Here is a 25,367-nt window from a genome sequence, read left to right on the forward strand (position 1 = left end):
AGACTCCGAGAACTAGAAGGGTTATTAAATGGACAACTCAATTTATTATTAAGGCCGATAGGAGAAGAGGAACGGGAGCAAACGGGAAGCAGTGCAGCGGTTTCTGCTTTCCTTGTTTTCAGAGCACCACCTTAAGGAACTCGCATTAGCAGGCAGTATCTTCTTAATGTCTGACCTATCCCTCCAGTCATATAGCTCAGAATCTGGTGCCATGAATTTTTGCTAAATTATGCTATCCTTGCTCTCCTCTTAATTTTACGGTTTTCAACACAGATTTGCTTTCCTGTGGCAAAGAGATAAGAACCTGAGGATTTTAATTTAAGCTTTGGCCTTGTCTTATATTTTGCAAGACGGAGAGAGAAAGCAGCCCTAGTAGGTGTTTTAAAGCCAACAAGCATTAGGTCCATTTTTGTGACCAAATAATAAAAGCAATATGAATTCTCCATAATATGTATGAGTTGAGTTCTGAAGGTGATAGTTCAGACTGCTATTCATCTTCCCTATTTGTATAAATTCAACAAAAATAGATGCCAACAAATTTCAGATGATTTACAAATCAGGCCTCAGTTTTTAGCTACAAGACTTGTGGGCCAACCCACCATTCAGCAATTACTTTATCAACAATAAATTGTATACTATGAATAAAGATCAAGCAATAGATGTATTTAGGTCACACATACACAGCTGCTAAGCAGCATTAATTTCTCAAAATTTGGTAATTAACATTCTGTATTATACTGGATATAATTATCATGCATGCTCATGGTATCAGGGTTACTTGCTTTTAGAAATTATCCGTTTGTACTTTCAGTAAGCCAATCCTTGTATCCCCTAACTCCGCAGCATCCTGGAGCTTTTATTTTATTTTTTAAACCGCGGCACCTTATCTCCTAAACTGATGGCAGTGGTTTGCAATGTGCCGGTCTTGGGGATGAAGGAAGTGTGAGAAGCAAGTAGAAAAGCAAACGGCTTGTCAGTGGGCTGGAAATTAGCATATAAACAGTCCGGATCTCCATTAAGAGCATTATTTGGGGTCTGCAGAGACAGAGCCGGGGGGGGGGGGAGGGGAGGAAAAAAGGAAAAAAAGGGTTCGACGTGCTCCAGCCTGCCTGCACCACGCTGCTGCGGGAGGAGGACGGGAGCGGTGCCGGCACGGGGTCGCTCCTGCCCCAGAGCCCCCAGGCAAGGAGGGCTGTGGGGCACGAACCGAACCTCCCGCTGCCTCCGATCCCACAGGGTCGAGCCACAGCCATTAACAGGGAGAGAAAACACGCCGCGACATGAGCAAGACGAACCAGGACGGGAAGCCTGGTGGCATGTTTTTAAAAAGCCCTGAAGACTAACGGGCTCTGCTATTGCACCTGCCCTACAAGTCCACCTAGCTGGGCGATCTCGTCCTCGATACCCGCGTTTTTTCCTGTTTTTGTACTTCTCAGCAGCAGCTTTTCTGTTAGTTGGACGATGCGAGACCCCTCGAGTTCAGGTGACGTACCCCACAGCTCATCGCTCCCCACTCCGGACACCTGAGTAGCGCCGCGTGCACAAGGACACAAGAGGAATTAGGGCTTTGCTTAAAGCGCGGACCAGCAGCCGAAATGGCTCTGTGGAGCCGCCTCCGGAAAGGCTCGAGCCGTTTACCCTGAACCCGGGGACTCTCAGGTTGCACCAATGTAGACGCCGCTCAAGGGGACCCTGCTCCCCACGCTTTGCTCAGCCCCTGCTGACCGAGCCAGAAGCAAGCCCTGCTATCCCCGGCACGCTTGGCAGATCTACAGCTTACACAGGCATGACTCCCTGAGCACCTTTTCTCCTCAATACAGCCTTAAAAACTTCTCCTCATCGGTCCGTATGTTTTCAATGGAAATACTACACAATTACCCACTATCCTACATGAGGTTCATGAAATATTTCAGTACAGAAATTATAACCCAGCCAACCCACCAAAAATGCAATGTTTTGGTGCAGACTGGTACTTAAGCAGCTTATAGAAACACTAGAAAGCAGGAAGAGAAGCAGGTCTCCCGAGAAGTCCTTGTCCAGGTGGCGTCGGGAGCGCCCCCAAAGCAGCATACCTAACCTCATCGCAGCGTGCAGAGAGCCGAGGCGCCAGAAGGGTCCCGCCTCCCACCGGGAAACGAGCACGGCAAATGCATCACGGAAAGGCAGAGGTTCACGGGTTTGCCAACCCAAAGACCTTGCGTTATGCTTCAAGGCACCGTGCCGCACGGATGTCACAACCTATTACCGACGTTAAAGGTTAAGGGCGAAGCAGCGCTCACGCCTGTTCGCCCGTGCCGGTGCCAGCCCGCCCGGCACAGAGGGGGCCCCCTCCCAAGCGACCCAACCCCGCGCTTTTTGGATGCCGCCGTCCCATCCCTGGCTCCATACCTCTTGCGGGTGACGCAGCAAAGCCCCGCGGTGCCGGCACACGCACACCCTGCCGTTTCCAAAGCCTTTCGGCAACCGGCCTTTGGGTGAAAGGGACCGGACCCCCAACCCTCTGCTGGGGCACCTCTGGGGCACCTCTGCTTCCTGGGTGGTATCTTTTACTTCTCCCCAGCACCACGCTCAGGCTAGCGAGACGCAGTGCAAGCCCAAGACGGTCCCAGCACCCCGAGAGGGCAAACTGCCTGTGCTGGGTCGGGAGAAAGTGCATTTACTTAGCTGGAGCTGAGATCTTTGGCCAGGTGGCGCAAAGATGAAGCCGCTGTTTGGTTTTAAGACTGACTTGAAAAAACAAAAGCCATATTAAAACACTAGCGGGCAAAGCAGAAGAGCTTATAGGAGCCCTGGCCCAGAGGTATGCATGACGCCGGCAGCAGCTTCTCTGTGCACAGTACGCCCATTTATTGTTTAAACGGTGTTAAAACACCGCGGAAAAAACTTTCCAAGTCGGTACCGGAGCGAACGTTTCCCTCACAAAGGGCAATCGTGGTCTGCGAGTGGTAGGGCTTGATCGACACTCCGGCATTTTAGGAAGGGCAAGGATGGGGGGAAGAAACTCCCCGCCGCGGCACGAGCACGGCTGCCGCTTCCTCCCTGGGCAGCAGCTCCCACAAAAAGCTCGGGGCCCCGGCGCTCTTGGGCAACGGAGACTGCAAATACAGTCCATGGTTTGCAAAACAGAGCTACGTAGGTGACTCCTACTTTCAAGCGCCTAAACCATCTCAGTCTGGAAAACAGCGAGTTAAAAGGACGGTAGATTTGCAAGAAGTGAGGGTCTGGGACTGGCTCGATCCGGCTCTCTGGCGCTCCACACCAGGTATGCCCTGACCGGGCACACGGTTACTCCCCATTTCGAATGACTGCTGTCCTCTCATCCGCAGAGTACACTTCGAGACACTTAAATTAATCTCCAGTGAAATGCCGCATTTTAGATTCAGCTTGAAACCAGGAAGCTTTCCCTTGTTTTTGAAATGCTTCTGATGAAAAGCCAGACTATCAGGGAAAAACAAAAAAACAAAAAACCCCCAAAGTTAGCTAAAGCTCCAGCGAAGGCCTGCACCTGCAAGGTACCCTATATGCAACAAGTGTGCAAAAGCTAAAAAAAGCCCGACGCGGCCTCGGCAAAAATGCCTGTTGGTCGACACGAGCGCGGAGCCAGGCGGTTCGGGAACTCCCGCCGGGGCCGAAAGGAGCCATTTGCTCCAGCTGCTGCTCGGGGGGGGATTAAATTAACGCCCTCGTGAAGGACGCGTGTCGATGGAGGAGCTCGCGCGTGTGCAACACCCAACGCCCCGGGCGTACCGCCGCGGCCGCTGCTCTCGCACGAGGTGCCCCCTTCGCCCCATGGGATCCCTAAAGGCAATTTAAAGAGCCAGGTGGCCTTTCTGCACTGCCCAAGAGAGGGGAAGCACCAAAACACAGTTATTTCACTGGCAGATTTTTGCTTGCACCATAATAACCAGCGTTAAAGCTCTATTTCGCTCTGCCCCGTTCCACGTTGCCGTTAATAGCATCTCCTGCAGTGTGTTATTTACCACGACGGTAAAACCGGCCGGCGGCAGAAGCGGGGTTCAGCGGCCTGCCCGTGCTCCTCGCCACCCCTCTCGCGCTGGGCAAACTCTCCAAAGCACCGCTTCTCCCCTCAAACAGCGAGCGCCGCCATTTATCGTCAGCTTGCTTTAAGTCACACAGGTTAAACACTTCATGCTCCAGCCAGACCACAGCTAAAAATTGGAAATGACACCCAGAGAGGTGCTGGCGTGGGTTTTTTTTTCCTTCAAACGTGAAGCGGCTTCTAAAAAGCCCCCAGCCTCCTTACTCCTCCTCTCCTGTCAACAAGTTGTGCTTTCGGTAGAGGCACTGGCAGATGGTCTTCTCGATTCAAACTAAAATAAGACAATAAAAAAAACTTAAGGAAGGAGAAAAACAGACCTGCATGGCCAAATGCACTCATTCTCTTTTGTTCTTGAAAGAAAGGGTCATCTTGAAAACATGGTTTCAAGTTTTTGACATAACAAATGTTTAATTCAAGGGGAAAAAAAATAAATCAGATAGCTCCTCCAAAAAAACCCACCTTCTGCTATTGCCATAGCAGTACTTTGAAACAGAAGGACCAATGACTTGTTGGAGGATTTGAGGACACTTTGAAGAGACAAAAAAAGAAAAAGAAAAAAGGCTCCGTCCCTTTCTACCTAATTTAATTTCTAATTTGTTTACCTATCTAACATTTTAGAGCCCTGAATTCATTTTTAAGCAGGAGGATTTAGCAAACCCAGAAGATGGCAACTTCAGTCTTCCTTTCAAAACAGTGATAGACTTTCAATGGCTAAACTAACATTGGATTTATGCTTTTGAAGACCAGTTGTCGTGATAAAAATGAAAGACCAAGAACAACATAATTCTGGAGCAATTAAAAAAAAAAATAGGCCCACACCTGAAGACCTGTCCTTATGGACAGAGCTTTAGCATGGGGAAACTGGAGGTGGAAGGAGAGGAGATAACAAGAAGGTGTTTTGGCAAGAACTGGTTACCCATAGATGAAACAAGCTAATCAACACCAGCAGTAATTGCAATTACAATGTGCCACTTGCCTGGGAGCTATCGTATGATGCCTTTCTGTAGACAACCCTGCTGAGATGCAGCAGGCTTGATATATGGAGAGCTCAGGTTACTCTTTCCCCTCCCCATCCCCAAACCATTAATTTTTAGCAAAGTTTTACATATAAAGCCAATCTTCTCGGCTCTTGACAGCAAAGATCATTAATGTTTCATTTTCAAAACATTCTCCAATTGTTAGACAGTCCAACTGAGAAAATGGCAAAAAACAGACATGGAGAGGAGGAGAGATTTGTAGCCACCTTATTTTTAACCTCACGGTAGGTTAGAGCGTAGCCCCAAGCCTGACTGGCAACAGCAGCAAAACATGGGCCAACAGGACAGGCGCGCGCCAGCCCCCACCAGCAACCCTGAACCTGCTCGCCATCGGTGCGCCCCAGTCCGGTATTTTATTATTCAGACCAGAGATCGCATCTCTTGGCCCACAAAGATCAGCATACGACTCAAATCGGGTTTCAAACTTGGATGTGAAGGCAACATATGAGGACACATGAAGAGCAAGAGACAACTGCTCTGCTTGAAGCCCAAAGAGTTGGTACACGGAAAAAAAGAAAAAAAAAAGAAAAAAAAAAGAAAGTACAACAGCCACAGGAGCTTTGCAAAGAAAAGAGTAAATGGGATTTGATAAAGATGAGGATAAGCATCTCTCTGGCTGGATTACAACTGGTAACTGGATTCAGGATAATTGTGACACTGGAGAGAAAACACCACCCTCATGGCCTGTCTATGGTCTTAAGAACAGGTCTTGCCCTTTTGAAACTCTTTTTTTAAAATCATGTAAATTAATACAGCACAGTTTTGCTGCAAAGTTGTAATAAACACTTGAGTTCCCTCAAGACACCTTTAAAAACATGGGTGTTGAATCTCTGACAGAAACACGCTTTATTTCAAGCGTTCATTAAGCACCGGCATTTCATATGTGATTAAATCACACCCAGTATGAAAATGGCTTGATCAGAAATCCCCTGCTATCTCTGTTGTTGGTTTTTTTTCTCTCTCGTGACTCCTTGATTTGTTTGCTCGCGCCTGCTCAGGAGGGCTGGCGGGAGCCGGCCAGGCCGCGGGGCCGCGCGCGCGTGGGAGCCGGCCAGGTCTTGCAGGCTCCTGCCGGGAAGGGGACGAGCCCTTTTCTATTTACACACTGCAAGCTCACATCTACACAGATTACACTTAATGTTGCACAGCCCATTAGTTTTAGAACTGGGTACTAAAGACCGATCGGGCATTAAATCGCCAGCAAAACCGCATGCTTAGAGGAAAAGCGTGCTTTCTGCGAAAACCTTCCGCGCTGCTTTGCTTTGCTCTTCCAGCTCCGCAGCGGATCCTCTGCAGGGGTCATTAATTCCCAATAACTACTCTGTAATTTGACAGCCCGTGCTCAGCCCAACTCACCCCCATTCCCACCTGACGGTCTTTTTTAATCTCGTCCACCCTTACCAGTTTATCTTTTCCCCCCGATGTGAATACGTATATTAAGAAACCCACAGCAAGCGAACATCAACGCGCGGCATCGAATCACAGGCTGCTGAAAGGGAGTTTTTCCCCCCATTTCGCCACGTCTGCGCCCAGCTTTGCGCTTTCATGGCCGGCCAAGGGGAACGCAGACACCGCATGGCTTTAGCGAGCGAGACGTTCACGTGCTCCAAGAATTGCTCTGGCAGCTGACGCGCATCACAGGATGAGACGACTTTCCTTGACCAACCTCCGTATGTCCCACAGGATACGGGCCCGGGCGAAGACAGCAAAACCCCCGCCCTCGCCCCGCTGCTGGGAAGGTGCCTTGGGGTATCACACATGCCACGTGCTTGAAAGAAGCACTCTCTTAAATACATATATATTTACATTAAATTTATATTAGGGTCTACTCAACACCACGTGCCATAACGAAGACCAACAGAAGCTCAGAAGACTGAAAATGGGTCATGGTTGCTTTGAACAGCAAATTTTTAGGCACACCAAATGGAAATATTCTTGATTTAGAAAAATGCAAGAGCACACGTGTGTTGGGAATACTTCCTGGCCTTGTTTGACAGAAAGCAAGGAAAAAGGTTCAAATGTCTATACAAGAGTCTGACACGCTTACGCGGTTCAAACTTATGGTTGCTCTATCTGAATTTGCGGTTTAAAGGCTGACTGGGCAGCAGCTGCCTGCTTCTAGCCAAACGCGGATCAAGCTGTGCTGGCCACACTGACGAATGCGGCAAACGTTTTTGGAAGAGCTCACACCTTGCTCATTTCATCACACTTTCTAAAGAATGGGAAAAGAGATAGGAAGAGGTGAACGTGGGAATCGAGAAGTGATGAATTTGACCACATCTATTATTGCTCAGCTGATCTCTGCTTCTGCCAAGGTCTCCTGCCGTCACTGCCGAAATGCTCCCTGGGGAGGGCCCTGCTGAAGCCGACCCCGGCGGACACCAGCCCCCAGGAGGGCTTGCCCCAGAGACGGGAAGATTTACCAACACGGAATAAATCAAGTCCCGGGAAGGTCCATCCACATTTTGCAGAAAGGGCAGGAGTCCCCGTCCCTGGATTTTTAGCCGTTTCACAGGGACGTCATGGCAGAACAGGAGCAGATCTGCCCCCGCTTGAAGCCCAACACAACATCGCTGCAGGCAGCTTGCTAAGGATCTCAGGAGCCGGCAGTGCTCGGTGGGATTAACAAAATTCGGCGTACGACGGGGTACAAAGGAAGCACCAGAAGGGTCAGTTTCTGGAAATTCAGGGCTCCTAGATGCTGGAGCACCTGCGTGTACACTGGAAAAAGTTTTCAAGTAACTTGTCTGAGTCCAGTTAAACCGTATTAGCAGATTTATCCAATAACATGCAAATTCAGGTTTTAAAGAAAAGTCTTAAGTCACAGCTCTAAGTGATTTGGACTTTTCCGCTAATGGCATCTGCTAACGACCAAAGATTTAATGCATCAAGTCTTAGCATACATCAGTGCAAACAATATAATCATTTAGTGGAGGTAAAAAGTCATCTCATTAGACATCCATCACTGGATGTGGGCAAGATGGTCCAAAGGCTTAAAACAAAATATTCATTTTTAAACTAAGAAAAAAAAAATCCCTAAAAACGTACAAATGATTAGGCCAAAAGTAGCAGTCTGCTAAAGTTTCGCTAGGATTGAAAATGCAAACTGCAACATATATCTGGAGGTAAAACGCATTTGCAAGTACTATAATTCTACAGCACTGTTCCACAGAAGGCAAAACCAATCTTGGAAGGAATTAAAGCAACAGGGCCCTCCAGAAACAGGATGTCTCTTAGACAGGTTATTTGAGCCATCAATAGAAGGTTATAGCAGGAATTATTCCGCTACCACATTGTGTAAGATGACTTCAGTACAACTAGAAGTGTTGAAAAGCTACTAACTTAATTTTATAGAATAGTCCCACTGGGGTTCATAACTCCAACGAGACACAAAAACATGCCTTAAAATTACATTTACATGTAGCTAAAAATACAAAAATCACAGTATACAGTTAAACATGAGCAAAGAATAACTTGGAAGAAGTATAAGCTCAAAGAAACGGGGCTCCAAATGCTTTTTTTGGCCCATGCCATCGATGCTGACAGTTTTATCTGAACTTGGTATAAATCAGCTCAACAGTTATCTACTGAAAAACATCACTGAATGCCGAGCTACCTAGGCATGATCTAAGCGTTCAGTATTTTTTAGTCCTCTTCACCAAATGCTACCTCACGAGATACGAAGCTCCGGCCAGCCCTGAGCTCAGTCGCGGGCAGCGAGGGGCAGAGCCGTGACCAAGCTCTGGGCTGGCCAAGGCTGCAGCCCCGCTCCCACTTCTCGCCCCAGCCAATTTGCTCCACTACTACTAAGCTCCTTCCTCCAGCTGGCCGGAGGGCTTAAAAAAAAAAAAAAGTTGCTGGTATGCACGACACACGTGACGGCTTTTAAATTCTGCGTAGGATCTTTCTGCCTGCTGCTAGGCTTGGATTTTTTTTTTTTTTAATTCAAGAGCTGCCTTTTTTAAATTTAAAGTAACTCTTAAAAAAAAAACCCAGCCCATGACCCACATCTTGTGCAGCAGGCACCTACATCCTCTTAAAAACTCTGGACTGCACTTTATAACAGGGGTAAGAGTCTAAACATCATAAAAAAAAGAGCCTAAATTGCCAGATTGCCCAAGTCTTAGTAAATCACCCTTCCAGATGGTCTTATGACCGTGTACAGAGCCCTGCTAATAGTGACGGCTTGCCCTGCGATTATACTTCAGTCCTGCTAAACTCAACAAACATTACACGTGAGTCATGCTTTATTTCATTAGAGGCACTTCTGAAGTTTACCATTCCCCCACCGTTCGAAATAGTTTGATTTTTCATGCAATTAACACTCGCCGGTGCAATTAACTCCTCCCCTAAGCGTGGCAGAGAAAGAGGCAGGCTTTTTTTTCTTTTTTTTTGGTCATAACTACGTTCCACCTCAGTAATTTTTATGCAGTAAAGGCCCCGCTTGCCTCTGGGGAGAAACGCAGTCGCATTAGACTCTGTGAAACACTGCTAAACAATTTATCAGACAGAAAATTAGCTTATGCCCCAACAGCTTTATAAGGCATTTAACAGCTAGACACATACGCTGCCCCCCCCCTTTACCTCAAACACAACTTTAAAGGTCACAAACGTTAAAACGCCTTCGACCGCCCCGGCGCGGGAGCCGGAGGAGGGGGAACGGGGACGGGCGAGGGGGGCGTCTGCGGTGCTGCCGCGCGGGCATATTGCGCGCCCGCCGCAATTTTATGTTTTAAGACTGCTGTTTAAGGCTACCCTGGGTTTGCTCCAGCAGGGGTAGGACTTGCTTACCTTAAACATCGCTTCTCCTCCCCAAACCCAGCCGCGCGCACATGAGCCGCTCCGGTGGGCCAGCAGGCCCCCGAAAGGCGTGATGAAACGCCGGGCTGGCGAGGCAGCGGGAGCGCGACCTCCTCTCCCCGGAAGAGGCTGCGGGTGGCGTTTCAGGTGCACCAAACGCCGGCGCTTGCCATCGGCGTCGCCTGCGCCCTCGTCTCACCATCACGCTCCCCCGCGCCGAGCCAGAGGAAGGAAACGCCGCCTCCCCCGCAAAATTAAAAAAAAATAAAAAAATAATTAAAAAAAACCCTTTCCTGTTCAGAAAACCCAGGCCAGGTGTTGCTAGACACCGCGTTATGGCCGGGCTAGCTAATCTGCGGGCTCGGGCGCTCCCGAGATAAAGGATTTCGGCAAGGTGCCGGGGCTGGGGCCGGGGGAGCCGGGCCGGTGGCTTCTCCTCGAGGAATGCCTGACCTTTCCCAGGGCTTTGATCATGCTGCCGCGCCGCCGCGCCAGATAACGAGCCCGCGGCAGCAGCCGGAGGCAATTAAAAAAAAAAAAAAAAAGCGCGGCTTCCAGGCCTCGTGTTTTTGCAGGGAAATACTCACCCGCGCTCCCGGCACGCTGTCCGAGCCTCCGCGCCGAGCCGGGGCCTGAGCTTTCAAAGGCGAACGCGCTGCTATCGGCCTGGGGAATCGCCTAAGGAATCGACACGGGAGCTGCTAGCTCTGGCTCCACGTCTCTTAACCGGAGAGGAGACTTGCACGTTGCCCTCACGGAAAACACGCGCGCGGAGATCAGAAAATAAGCAGCACAGCAGAAACACAATCTCCAATTAGTATGTGATTAAGCTCTAAGTAGGAGAGGAGGAGGGGAAATTTGGTGCCTTACACGAATAAGATAGTAAAACAGAGAGTAGAAGGGGACTAAAGCTTTTATCCCCAGTTCCCATCCAAATGCTTAACCCTTTCAATAAAGGACTGGTTTTGTTGGTTTTTTTGTTGTTTTTTATCGTTTTAAAGGCGGGGAGTGGATTCTTCGCGGGATGTTTCACAACAGGTAGTTCCAACAAGCAGATGTAGCAGTAGGTTAGTAAAGCACGAAACATCTGGAGCGCTGGGTCGCAGGCGCTGAATCCGTAGGCGATAATTAGATCAAGCCTTGGCTACCTCCTCCGCCGCCCCTCCGCCAGCGCTGCGCGCACCCGGCCCAGCAAACCCCTCTCCGGGGGAGCCGGAAAAGGCGCGCCGGGCTCCGCCGCCTCTCCCTGCCGGGCCGACGCGGGAGCTCGCCGGCGCAGACGGCGCTTCGGGGCAGGCTTCACGGCATTCAGAGCCTCCTTTCCAGCCTCCTGAAATTTCATACGCACACACGCTGGCGCGCTCTCATCTCCGCTAATTGGGTTTTGAGGAATTTCGAGGCCCGGAGGCCAAGAGGGAGGGCTGCTGATTAAAGCGTGCCGCCCGCGCGGGTGCGGGAGCACGACCCGGTGACAGCCAAGGCACCCGGCTCCTCCGCGCTACCTGCCCTCTTGCTCTGCCCCAAGAGTCCCCGGGGGTGCCGGGACCCCCCCTGCCCTTCCCGCTTGATCCCCGCCATCACGGAGCCAGGAGAAAACACCCTTTCCCACAGCGTGCTGAACCGCTCCGCACCGGAGGATCCCGGCCAGCAGCTTGCTCGCTGGAGCTAAACACAGCTATTCACACACCCATGATAAATGCAGTCTCGTTTCATTTTTAACTCACGGGAGGGTGTGGAGGGAGAAGACATCAAAGCATGGACACGGGCTACCCTGGCATTCGGGGCGTGCAATTTTATCTTCCCCTCGTTTCCCTCCTCCCCAAAGCAGCTGCTGCAACTCTCACGACGCTCGCCCTCCGGCCAGCACGCTGGGAAACTGCCTTCCGCGGCAGGCATTAATCTCGCCCCATTACCCCGCTGGCACGGGATTTTGCTCAGGCAGGAGCGCGGCTTCACAGCCTCCCGAGCGCCAGCGGCGTCTCCTCCGGCCGCGGGCCCGGCCCCCCACGGCCGAGCACGACACCAGCCCTGCCGCCGCAGCTACCCATGGTAAAACGCGGGGCGACGCGGACACTCAAGAGCGGCGTGAGATGATCTTTGGCGCCAAGGCATGAATCAAATAAGTAAAACCTGCCTGGCTGTGCATACGGCGAGAAGTGCAATGCGCCTTCAGGGGAAATGGTTTGGATCAGAGCTAAGTTCAGAGACTTACCTACTGCATAGCGGCAGCAACACAGAGCATCCCCGACCCATGCACATTGTGCAAGTGAAATGAAGATGCACCTACACCTGCAACAAGAAAACGCAGCCCAACAGCGTGGTGCTTTTTATTCAGCCGGTACGTTTTGACCCGTCTGAGGACACAGGGCTGAAAATATACACCGATAGGTATGCGTTGAGTACAAACCAGAACTGCTGCAGTAAAGCTGAACTGAAATGAAAATGAAGGAGGCTTAGAAAGCAGTGACACGGACCTCTGCAAGTGTATTCAAGAGGCAGAGTACCAAGGAGCGTGTTTTGTGCAGTTACCACCTATGGACAAGCAGCCAGGCCACCGCCTCCCACCCCACACCGCACCTTCCCAACAACCCTGTGAGGGAACTTTTAACATCTACGTCGTAAGTGAAGTAACTTTTTCAAAGAGTACTTTTTTTGTGAGTTTATGTGGCGATTCACCCCAAACCTGTCACATCCCCTCAGGAATACTGTTCATCTGCTACTTTTAAAGGACAACAAGAGAGAGCCCTGTCTACACACACATAAACCCGCATTTGATGTGTTACTAGGACCGCAGGTTCTCCCAAGGAGAAGAAATGCACAAACGTGTTTTTGATCTCCCTTAAAGTACTGCTTATCTCAGTTTCTGTTTGTTTTCTGTTTTTTTGGGTGTGGGGCAGCGTCTGATGTGAATACCACCCACTGTAAGCTATCTAGGCGAGGAAGCAGGCGTCACAAACCACCCTGGGAATAAAAACAGAAGCACCTTTTCTCCCATTCCTCCCCCCCGAGCACAGGCCACAGGCAGGACGGCACTGCCAGTGTGGGCCTGTCAAACAGCGAGAGGTGTATTTTGCGTATCGCAAACACCAGGGCGCTGAGCACCGAGCTCCGGTCGTTAGCTTATACCCAGCATCCATTAGGGAAAACAAGAAAACCTTCGTTAAGGTCAGGGTCAGGCCTGGAAGTGCAGCTGGGCGCAGGCACAGCTCGACAGGACCATCCCCAGTCCCAAAGTCTGGGTGCTGCCTAGACCAGCACTGCACGGGATCAACGTAATCCCATTAAAAAGCCTCTGAAAAGGTAAGAGAAAGTTTACGGGAAAGGTGCACAGAGACCCCCTGCGAGAAGTTCATGGTGCTCTTTGGCCTAAAACCTGCTGCGCTTGGCTTAGCATCTACAGCAAGAGCTCAAAACAACGCCTCCTGCAACAGGTCTCGCCAAGTCCCCAGCAGGGACCATGGACCACCTTCCAGTCCCCAGACAGAGGTATGACGGGTGAAATCCCAGCTTCAGTGGGGGAAGAGATCCGAAATGGATGTTCTGCATTAAACTAACCTTCACCCACACTTAGGACTTGGTCCCTCTTAACCTTCAAGCCCACCAGCCAACTGCAGCCCAACCTCACAGAAGTCCCCAAATAACTGATTTCCTACCAACTTTCTGAGGGGAGGAAAAGCAAAAACCCAGCGACCAGACAGAAGAAGGAGCTCCTAACGAGCGGCTGCCGAGGGGAAGAGGCAGGCAGAAATCAGCTGTCGCACAGTCTGGTCCGCAGCAGCCGGCCAGGCGCGCGGGGCTAGCGCCGCGCGAGCCGCCTGTCCCCAGCACATCCTTCCTGGCCAGGAAAGGACACAGACCCGCCGGAAACGAAGTCCCGGCAGCTCCGCTTCTCACGCCGCGGCGTCGTGCACAACAAATCCTTCGGGGCTCCCAGCGAAGAGTGCGCTTGAAACCAGCGCTAAAAATAGAGCCGGCACAGCTGCTATATTTGGGAAGAGCCGGCGCTCTCGAGGAGCGGCGCGCCTCCCCTCCCGCAGCAGGAGCGTGGTGCGCAGGTTGGCCGCCACGGCTGTCTCCCCAGCCAGAAGGTGGAGGACGGGCTGGGACATCCCACGTGCCTGGTCCCTCTGGGACACCCTGCTCGGGCTCCCAAAGAAACGAATCCAGCACGTGGTGCTGGGCAGGGGGTGCATCTGGCTTGGAAAAGTCTGTTTTCTTCTGAAAAGGTGCAGGAGACACCAGAACAAGAGATAATTTGCAAAGCTTTGGGTAGCCGATTTTCCCGCAGAGCGGGCGAGCGGGACCGGAGAGCCTGGCCTTTGCCAAGGGTTGTGCTACTGGCCTCTCACACGCCTTCAGACGAGTTGTTTCCATCCCCGCAGCCAGGTTTTTTCGTCTATAGAAGCGAGTTAATGAGCGTTATGTTCTCCATGAAGCACTTACAGGCTGCATTATTTCATCTGGGAAGGAACCTGGAAGAGCCGGGTTTTACCCTAGGAAGTGCACTTTCGTAAGGGCCGCTGAAAATTTATCAGCTAGGAAAAACACAAAACCTCCCGCTTAGCTTGTCAAGCCAAGCATCATCAAAACCCTCGGCCAACAGTCGCCCAAGTAAACAACAAAACATCCCCGGCTTGAACTGTTTAGACTACCGGGGCAGCTGGGGAGCCTACAGCACGTCCCACCACGCGTGGCGGCGAGCTGAGGAGCAGCAGGCAGCTCCTCCACCCTTCCCACGGCTCCTTCCAGGTTTCCTCTCACCACCGAGCCCCAACACGGAAAAAGGAGAGAGGATCCAGCGCCGGCCCCCGCAGGGACCCCGAGGCAGCCCAGCGCCGTGGCGTTTGCTACCTTCAAGCGCGGAGTCCGCTGGGGCGGCCAGGCAAAGCCAGGGGGTGTCCCACCTCCAGCGCTTGGTAGGGACTGTTGAAAGCCGAGTTTCTAATTAAGGCCACGGCTGCAGTTAATTGAGTCCAATCCACCTGTGACATGAAGAGCAGCAATCCCATCAACAATAATGGAACTGCATCGGCTTACACCAGTAATGACTTCAAATCAGCAGCATAATACAGCTAATTCAATACTTTTCTGGGTCCAGCTGATCAGGCTATTCCATAGGAGAATAGGAGACAGCCTCCTCGGCGTTATTAACTGGTCTGAGAGAGGAGGCGAGGGGAACAGCTGGAGGAGTTGGGTTGGCTAGAAAGGGAGGAAACGTGTTAAAAAAAAAAGTTTCCAATAATGAGATTAAGGCTTACTTCTAAAACTGAATTATTCTTGAAGCGACAGCGTGCAAGTCACTAACGATGAAGCCGCTCTCCCTGGAACTACTCGCGGGGACCAGGAGAAGCGATATCCTCTAACGCAGTAGCAGGTTTCAGATCCAGCATGTGTTGAACTACCCCAGAAAGCAAGGCTGACTGTAGCTGCTCTGGACCCACCTTCGCAGGGCGCAGGAGGAAGAAGCTGCATCACGTGCATGCCCGATAACGCCCACCGGGGCGTAGGTAGGAGCTCACGGGAGGCAGCCACGCGCTGGCGTCCCCGGGGAGGACAGCACGGTGACGCGAAAATTGCCCCAAGTAGGCAGACATGCAAATCAGCAGCTGCGCAGCCACGCTGGCAGCCTTGCCCTTGCTGCTGAGCCCGCTGCTCCCGGCGCGGAGGGCAAAGCCGTGGGGAAAGCCAGGAGGAGCGGGAAGGAGCACAGCCCTCCCGCGGAGCGCGAGCCCTGCCCGCAGCACGCATGCCACCGCCTTGCACACACATTTGTCTCGCCCTCCAGCCAAAAAAAACTAAGCCACCGCTCTTCTAAAGAAACATGCATTATTTTCGACCAGTCAAGTTATGACTGGTCTGATTTCCATAACACACGCTCTGCAAACATCTGCCTGCTATTTAAGGCTCCGCTCCACCAGGACAGAAGTTAAACAGGGCAGATCTTCGGGCCAGCAGGTCGACACAGGGTTTCTTTCTAGCGCAGCTAAGGCAGGGGAGAAACATGCTCTCCAAGAGCTTCGCCCCTTGCTCCCGGGGCCACAACCAGCTTCACACTTTTCTCTGGGTGTTGCACGCTGCTAACGCTCCCATTCACGGTATGGAAAGTCTACACAAAAAGTACCTGTTCACACAAATAAGCAGCTTTCAGAGCCTGTGTCGCCCTTAGGAGGGCCCAGGCAGGGGGTATCTTTTCCAGAGAGACGCAGGATGGGCATCATCAGGCACCTAACAAATCATGCGGCACATTCAGCTTTTTTGCCGTTTCTGCAAGCCAACTGTTGAAACTTGAGCGCCCCAAATAGACGTTAAATGCTGCTCTAAACGAAGAGCCTCGCTGGCAAGGAGGTTATCCCAGCATTACAGGACTGCTCACTACCTACTAAGAGGCCACAAGTTGGTGTTTACCCTAACGTGTAAGGAGGCCAGCTCGCACGACCCGCGCCGGCCCTGCCGTCGCACCAGCTCCAGCTCCCGGCAGGCTCCTGCAGGCTGCCCCAGTGCAGCAGCTCTTCCCGGCGCCACGCTTGCCAACGCGAGACGGCTCCCCAGTCAGGCCCTTCGTCTGAGTTTGGCCTCTTCGTTGGAAGCCCCATCCAATCACGGCCCGCGGTCTGGTTACTGTTTTTATTTCCTGCCCGCTGTCCTGGAAGAGCCGCAATAACCGACCCCCCTTACCGCAGGGGGCCGACACGGGCTACATCCGTTCGCTGGCATTGCTGGGATGCTCAGCCGGACCAGACCAAAGAAAGGCAAAGAAATAAACGCCTCATACCAAGAGGAACAAGGTCCAGTCAACACATTTGTCTCCAGCACTTCAATCATCACCCCTGAAACAGGAAAGGATCATTGCGGCTGCCTCCCAAAACGACTCCGCATGGTCTCGCTCTCCCGCGGCAGGAAGAGCAGCAGCGGAGAGGACCGGCCCGGCCCGGCTACAGCTCACGCTCAGGTTTGCTCATTCCTGTGTTCCCATTCAATGCAGACTTCAGACCCAAAAAGCAAAATACACTGGAAGTTCAGGTAAGGCGCTTTCCACTTCCCATTTGGCTGCTGAAGCCCTGCACTTCACAGTAAGCTTCCTAGTTCATCCTGATGCAAACCAATGGATTTTGGAGCTTGCGCTTAGCATCCTCCAGGAAGAAACCAGAAAAGACCACAGTGTATCTACTGCATGTCTCATATGCCTCCCTTCTCTATACAGGATTTCACATTTTTCAGTAATTTCATGTTTCTCTCCTTTGCATCAGCTGTCACAAGCACTACTCGTCTCAGTCCCACTGACTTGAGCAAAACCAAATGAGAAAGTGGCGTGCCCCATACAGAGCATTTTGAGTACTAAGCCCTGGACACATTGCTGCTTCTCCAATACACAAGATGTTTCTTCCCAGAGACCGACAGTTACCGACAAGACCTACCCTGCAGCGGGGAGTGGAGGAAACCAAAAGGTGCAGCCCTGAAAGCTGCCCAGCCCCACCACCCTCAGCTGTGGCTGGGCAACCTCCAGCTTCAGCTCAGCTCCTCGCACAACCCTTCACCCAAACCGCTCCTGATGAAAGGTATCATGCCATGCTGCTCTTCACCTTAAAGAAGATGACAGTAAGGAGAACTATTAAAGCAATTAAAAAAATTATCTTTAAGATGCAATCTAGCCAGAGATGAATGGGAATAATTATCAAGCTGCAGATTTTCACTTTTTTTTTTTTTTTAAGGCAATAACTTGTTGAACAGTTCTTCTGAGCAGAGCTGCCTACAGTAACTTCCACTTTACTGAGAGACTGAAGGTATCATTTTTTCACATCATGGGCCCCGTCTTCCACACCACATCTCCCAGTGGCACCTGTTCTCATTAACCCTTCTCCTGTTCAGTTTGCAGTCCCATAAACATCTTGGTAGCTAATGTCCTTGCTTACAGAGAAAGGTGTGGTGTTTTTTTTAAGCACGGGAAGTCAGCAGTCCTGCCTTACCCCAGGTTTCGCCGCAGCCGGGAGGAGGACCGGCACCAACCTCCTGGCCCAGGGGTGCCGCCAGCCGCCCGAGCTCCTCAGGCTGGACTCTGACGCGGGCCCAAGCCCAATCCCTGCTCCCACGCAGGCAGCCCCGTGCCTGGCCACCAAAGGCGGCTTCGCGGCCTGCTGTCGACCCACCGAGCCAAGAGGAACTGACACGGCACCAGGCTATTGCCAGCTCCTACTATAAACACCTTTAAAAAAGCAAAAACACAGTAGGCATGGAAGAACCTGCATGGCAGCAGAGCTGGGTGCAGGGAAAGCTGCTGCAGCTTGACTGCAGCCCAAGCCGTGAGTGCTGAAGGGCAACAGGGTTGCGCTTCGCCTGCACGCTGCGGCTCCGTGCACACCGCGGCTCCGTGCACGCCGCTCTCTTCTCTGCGGGTCAGGGCTTAAGTCATGTACTTCCCTCAATCAAAACAATTAACCGGCATTAAAAATTGCACGAATCAGCCAACAAAAGGGATAAATAAGATCACTCCTGTTTTTTTTCCCCTCCATTAAAAAAATTATTTGCAATTTAAATCTGTTGGGAGGTGGAGGGGGAAACACCAGAAGGAACTGGTTTTGTTTTGGTTTGGTTTTTTTTTTTTTTTTTTTTTTTTTGAGATGACGCATCTTTCACCAAACATTCAAAAAGAAATCTCAGTTCATATTTGCAATAACAAAGGATTATCAGAGACCTTAATTTATTGCTGAAGTCTGCAGCAAAGTTTCATACCTTGAGTGAGGTGCAGCCTACTCCCCGCGCGACTGTATTTAAGCGCGAGGAGGAGGTGTGCGGAGGGTGGGGAGAAGCAGCTTTTATTGAAGACGATGCTTCAGGCAGCCCTGGAGCAGAGCGGATCCAGTCTGAAAAGCATCGGCAACCCGAAAACTTTTTGATAAGATAAAAATTCATTGATGTTGGCTTGCATTAGGCCCACTTCAACTCTGCACTTGTCCTCTGCGTTTCCTTGGCATCTCCGTTCCTCTCCTCTCCCTGCGTTAGCATAACTTTATTTTTCTCTTTTATCTTTAGCTAACTGCACCCAGGGACTGGAGGGATTGCTTTTTTGTTTTGACTTATTGTTTGAAGATCCGTAACTCAAAGCAGTTTCTTGCGCCTCTGATGTCTCAGGCTGAGCGGTATAAAAGGTAAAGCTCGTCCCGTGCACCAGCCCGAGCGGGGATACCATTTTATAATCAGTCAGCTGTGTTTTATTTTGCCTTTTGGGGAGGAAAACTATTTTAAGACTTTACGGGCAAGAATACTTTAAATAAATAATCTCATGGCTGGCTTAAGCTGGCTATACATGCCAGTTCTCCTTTTCTTTTTAAAGACGGTAAGCTATTGCTCAGTACTTGGGGGGGGGGGGGGGGGAGACCAAATTCCTGATTAGCGGAGGCCATCACGCACCAGAAGATATTTTGAGAAGCACGTCACAGTACCGACAGCCTACTCGAGCCAAAACGTCACCTGCAAACCCGACGGCGCTCTCGCCTAGGGATGCACCATCGCGAGCCCGACCCGAAGCCCCTCCGAGAGGGGAAGGCAGAGGACGGGACACGCTCGTCACACCGCTGGGCAGCGGCCGCCCGTCCCCACCGCGCTCGCCCCACCACGCCCGAGGCACGGCCGCTGCGCCCTCCACACGCCGCTAGGCTGCTTTCAGCGACCGATTCTTTACAAACGGCACCCAGATTTCCCGCGGGGAGGAAGAGGAGCACGGCCGCACCGCAGCGAGCGAACCCGCGCCGGCCCAGCTCCCCTCCTTCCCCGAGGCCGCCCGGCTCCCCGCCGAAATATGGTTACATCTGCAAACATTATCTGCCGATTGTAACCTCATTTTCTGCTCTGCTGGACGGCGCGGCCGGCATTCGCCGCCCCGCCACCGGCCCGCGGGTCCCGGCCGCCGCCGCTCCCCGGCTCCGCGCAGTCACTCAGGTAACAAACCCATAATCTCGCCCCGTTGCCATGATGGTTGAATTACACGTAATTGTTCCTGCACAGTGATTGATTTCTGCCTGAATAGAGACCGCTGCCTTTTTTTTTTTCTTCTTCTTTTTTTTTTTCCTCCTCTTCTCCCCAGCGCGCGCGAGCGGCAGCCAAGTCTCTCCGCCGAGGAGGAGGAGGCAGCCGCCTTTGAAGAGATCAAAGCCAAGGCCGCGAGCAGTTGTGCGCCCTGGGAATATGGAAAGCCTTTATGCTCGCAACCCCATTTCCAGCATCATGTTGGATTGCAGCTGCATTACATTCTGCCGGCGTTCTTAATGCTTTTAGTATTGACTCTGACATCACCGATAGCTGCTTTAAAGTAACAAAAGCCGAGGGACGACTTATTTTCACAACTCGGTAATTGGAACATGCAAAGTTAGGGGAAGGCGGCATTTGTTTCTAATCTGAAATACAAAAGAGAGCACAGAAAATTATATAAGTTCCCCAAAATTAAAAACACGTTTTTCATATGGAAAGAACAGAGGGGGCATTTTTATAGCCTAGACCACACAAAATGAACTGATTATGCACATGCTTTTTCAAGCCTCAAGGCTGAAGTAAAAATATGATTGGGGAAGCAAGTCAAATTGGGAAAAATATTGTGACTCGCGGTATGGTTAGTGACTTTTAGCACCTGATGCAAGGCAAAATAACACAGATGCCAGGGGGTCGCCTCCCCGCTGCAGCTCCTTATAATAAATTGACGGCGGTTCGCTCTCTCTAAAACAGACGCATGACACATTGCAAACGAACGCTAAATTCCCATTAGTTATCTGAAAAGATAGCTAATGATCTAAAAAGATTAAAAAATAAAAATAAAAAAGCACAAGGCTTCCTCCACGATCCCCTGTTCTCCAGTCACACAGGCAACTGCTACGCTGCCTTAAAACTGCCCTTGCCGCAGCATTATTTTCGGGGGGGTCAAACGCCCCCACATTCCTCCTCTCCCCCCATCTGGCTTCACGAGTGACAACAAAAGTAAATCTCCAGCACGAAAGACCATCCTGAACTTTGATTAAATGTGTGCCTATGTTGCCCTGAAAAATAATTTCTGGACAACTTTTAAAACCTAACGGTGGAAAGGGAAGGGGCCGTGATAAGCACGGAAAGCAGAGGCACGGACGGCATAACAGCTGAACCGCTCTCTGCCTGTGCCCCGACCAAAGCGAGCACCACTGGTGCTTCGGCAAACACGCTTACTTATTTTAAGAGCCCTGAATAGGAGCCTTTAAGAACAGCGATTTTGAAATATGGTCGCTGCCGCTTACAGTGTGCGGAACGGAGAGGAACGAGGAATGTGCAAATAAAGCACAAGCTGTAAAAAATTAAACATTATAAGCTGCAAAGAATTAAACATTATGAGCACCCATGTATTAGCAATAAAAATAATTTCCTCTTGGCCGTATCGTTTTTCTTCTGCTGTTGTAACACTCCTTTTTTCCCCCTGAAGTCATTAAAACCCCGACTCAAGGAGCACAGCGGAGGGATCAGCCCTCCCTTCCTCCCTCCCTGCGGACGCAGCACTTATGTCCCCGTCACTTCAAGGCTGGAAAACCATCCTGGTTTTACTTTGACTATTGCCTAGCACACACACGTGCCGTACTGAGGCTGAAACTGGTGCCAAACATAGCACGCTCTTTACCAAAAGAAGCAAAAGCTGATTTTTTTCAGTGGCATTAAGAAAGAAGTCTCTCCTGCTCTAACGTATTCCCCCCCACCCCACCTCCTCCTGAGGATGAGGAGGACAGAGAAGGAGCCAGGGCAGTCACTACCAGCAGATGCATCTCCTGCCATGCTGGTGGGACCCGAGCCCGGCTTCTGCCTGCGCCACCAGGAGCCCCAGGTGCCTGTGGAAATGGATGCCCGCCTGCAAACTGAGCAGGCAAAACGTGCCGGGCTGCAAGGGTCTCCAGCACTCTCTGCTACGCGGCACAGGGGCAGAAGTCGCTTCTGCGTGAGGCTGCAAGCTTGGCCACCCAACCTGCGAGGCTCAAACCTTGACTGTGAGGAAAAAGTAGTTTTTTACTGTGAATTACTGCTTATTTTCCCTTCCTGAGGATTTTTTTTCCATTTGCATAGGATTCACCAATCTGAGGCTATCAAACTTGATACGTATTTGCAGCTATTCACCAAAATTTCAGAGACAGCGTTCGGCCCGAAGGAGGCACGTGGAGGCCATGGGCCAGCTTTCCATCCTGCACAGCTCATCGCACCACCCAACAGCAGCTTTCGGTGCCCCAGCAGATGCCAGCCTTCTCCTTGCACCAAACCGTGCAGTGGCTTTGTATTTGAGAGAGCTGGGGGACCTGACCAACCAGCGGTGGCCAGGATATATAGGACACATAAGCTGCAGCTGCAGAGCTGTGAAGGAGCTGACTAATGCCAGGGTGGTGACACCACTGCGAAACACAGCTAGGAAGCAGAAAAGTTTTTTCCCAGCAAGCAGAGCCCGGGAGCATGTTCAAATAGCAGGTACTGCAGGACGCCCAGGAAGAAGCGCCCACCTCCAGAGGTGCTGTCCCCCAGGATGCGACCTCACACAGGCTCTGAGCAGCAGCCAAGCCAGGTCCTCCCATGCCCATGGGAAGTGGCGAAAGCCCGACCATGCTGGCTCCCCAGGAAGCTGGCAGGGAAAGCCTGGCTGGCGAACTGGGCCAAAAAAAAGAAAAAAGAAAAAAAATCAAAAAAATGCAAGAACCAAAAAAAAAAACCCCCAATGACCGCTTCCTGGGAGAGAGAGCATGAGACGCTTGCTGTCGAACTGGATTTTTGCTGACTTTCTGAGAGAGGGGCCAAGACGAAAGCGGTGGTGCAAAGGAAGACGCTGAGGGCAAGTACCAGGCTGCCCTCCCTGGGGGAATAACGACAACAGGCAGAAAAAATGGTGGGAAGATACCATGGCTCTGCAAGGATAGGGAGGAAAAAAGAGAAAAAATTAAGCGTGCTTTTTGACAAAGAAGTTTTTAAGCTAATGTGCTCCTTCTTGCTTTTACATAAAAACTTTGGCATGATTCTTTGGTCCTTAACTGGACGGCTGGGTGTGCAACACAGCCACAGCCAGCACTGCTGTGGACTTTCTCCTGATCTGCACTGTTTTTCAATCCAACTGAGGTGTTGAGAAATTCTCTGTTTCCCCTCCACACACATCTCTTGTTTTAACTCTCTTGGCATCCTATTAACCATTGAATCGCAACATTATCAGAGTCTAAACAGGCACATGATAGCTAGATAATGCAAATAAGACAAATACGCCAAAAAGAGCAACTTCTGGTTTGTTTTCATGGAAAAAAAACACAAAAAACAACAAAAAAACCCCCAAATCTTCATCAATGAGCTCTCTTTCTGGTGAGTTCCTGAAGTGAACTCAGGAAACGTGGATTTTGGCCCTGGCTCTGCCATCACCTTTCTCTAAGTCCCTGGGCATGCGGTCATTGCCACAGGTCGCCAGAGTCTGCGTTCTGCAACTACACGCAGAATTTACCTATTTCACGTCTAATTGGACCGGCGCAAACTTTTGCTCCCCGCTCAGAAACATGATAACCAGGCAGCGCTCGCAGCCCTGGCTTAGCCCCCCAGGCTCCAATCTCAGCGGCTCTCTCTTCAGCAGCCCGGGCTGCGAGAAACCACCCGGCACCGAAAACGAGACGAGATGCAGGTAGTAATACAAGAATGATAAAAGTCAGTCCATAGCTCGCTTCTGAGTTCAGGCTTCTTGGCCGTGAAAAGCTGCCTCAAGAAGCGCAACGTGAGACCTGGGAGGAATCGCACAGGCTGCTCCGTTGCCTGAATTTGAAGAAAAGTTTTGTCCAGAAGATTCTGGCCAGACAGATTCATTTAATGGAGCAGGGCTTTTTTTCTACAGCGACTGCAACTGTTTAACTAACAGAACATATTTACTTACAGTCTTGGAGCTAGAGCTGGGAGACGAGCTTCACAAAACCCCTTTGAAATCTCATTCTCTTAAAAAGTCTCCTTCTGCCACAGATTCAAGAGTTTTTCAAATGGCTTTGGCTAAGCTGATTCAATTACATTTCTTACTCTGCCCCATTAGTCTCTAGTATTCTTGTTTCCCCTATACACACACCCAAACATACCCACCCCTGGAAAAAAAAAAAAAAAAAAGGAAGAATTTAAAGTTTATCTGACTCAGGGAAAAATACAAGTTGTTTTGGGAAGGCCCTTTAATCAAAAAAGTTTTGAACAAAACACTATTTTGACCAGCTCTCCTAGAGTCTCTCAATATTTCCTTATTACAAAGTATGAAGTCATCTTTTACGGGTCACTCTGATAAGAAGCTTAGTAGTTGCCAGTTGAAAAAGCATGTCTGTAATAACACTGTCAAAGTGTCTGAAGTGGTCTAAAAAATTAGCACTTTTTTGCAGTTTCCCTATTCTGAGTTTTCCTTCTAAAGATTTACATCTAAAGCAGCATTTCTGCACTATTATCTTAGAAATTATTCTCAACATAACTGAGAGAGGAAAAAAAAGTCACAACACAACCAGAAAACTCCCCACACTTAAGAGCTAAGCTTTTTTCCCCCCCTCGTTTCTTTATCTTTTCCTTTAAATCCAGCACAGTTTTCTTTTCTCCCTGTACATGGGAGTGTATAAGACATGAAATGATGTGACAGAGAAAGAGGATTTTGAGTAACAAAATTCTCAAATCCAGCATGCTCAGTCCAGTTCTCCAAACACAGACATATTTTTTAAGTTAAATTACACTTGTGTGAGAAGGAGAGAACCAGGCAGGAAAGAACACCAACAAATATAACTCAATACTCTACTGTCGGCGGTCAGAGAAACAGTTTCAGGGGTGTTTTTAGAGCAAAACATTTTACTTGCTTACACATTTCAAAATGTGTTTCAGTGACTTCAATACATGGCTCATTCCCTCAGAAATGAGGGCTTTTTGCCCTCTTCGCTATTCTTGATCTCAGTATCACAGTGCTGAGCATGTCTAAACGACCTGCCTCTCCCAAACATGCCCAAATTCGAAGGTCTACAAAACACCGCGAACCCCATCGCCCTGCGAGGCCCCATCCCAAGGCGAGCTCACTGCGGGGGTCTTCCCCTTACAGGAAGGTCCCCAAAACCAGCGAGCGATGCCCACCCGAGCAAATGCTGAGCTGGGAGATCAGCTTCCCCTCGTGCAACACGAAGGCGTTTCTGCCTTATGCCAAACTCCGCTCCTTTCCTGCCTCACCTTTTCCGCAAACAGCATTTCTTTGATTTAAGAAACAGAAGTGCCACCAACTACACTGAAAGCAGTGCTATACGAAAGGAGCCTCAACTTGAGGAGAGGGCAGCGATGCATGAGGGAAGCCCCTCTGCAGACAGGTACAGCACCAAATCCACCCGCTGCTTCAAACGCGCTTCCAAAGCTGCGTCACAGGAGGATGCACCGTACCGCATTTCTGCGGCATCGCTCCGTCAGGTGTCACGTGGGCGCTGGAGTTGGACGAAGCCGCAACGAAGCCGCTGCAGGAC

At 50.6% G+C, this 25,367-nt stretch overlaps 1 protein-coding gene across 3 annotated transcripts in view; it reads right to left on the minus strand.

Annotated features, from left to right (window-relative positions):
• LEF1 (lymphoid enhancer binding factor 1) overlaps positions 1-25,367 on the minus strand; it is a 65,189-nt gene that overhangs the window by 31,441 nt on the left and 8,381 nt on the right. The gene's annotated exons all lie outside the window — the stretch shown is intronic.

This window comes from Apteryx mantelli, chromosome 5 (assembly GCF_036417845.1).
Source record: "Apteryx mantelli isolate bAptMan1 chromosome 5, bAptMan1.hap1, whole genome shotgun sequence".
Classification (NCBI taxonomy): Eukaryota; Metazoa; Chordata; class Aves; order Apterygiformes; family Apterygidae; genus Apteryx; species Apteryx mantelli.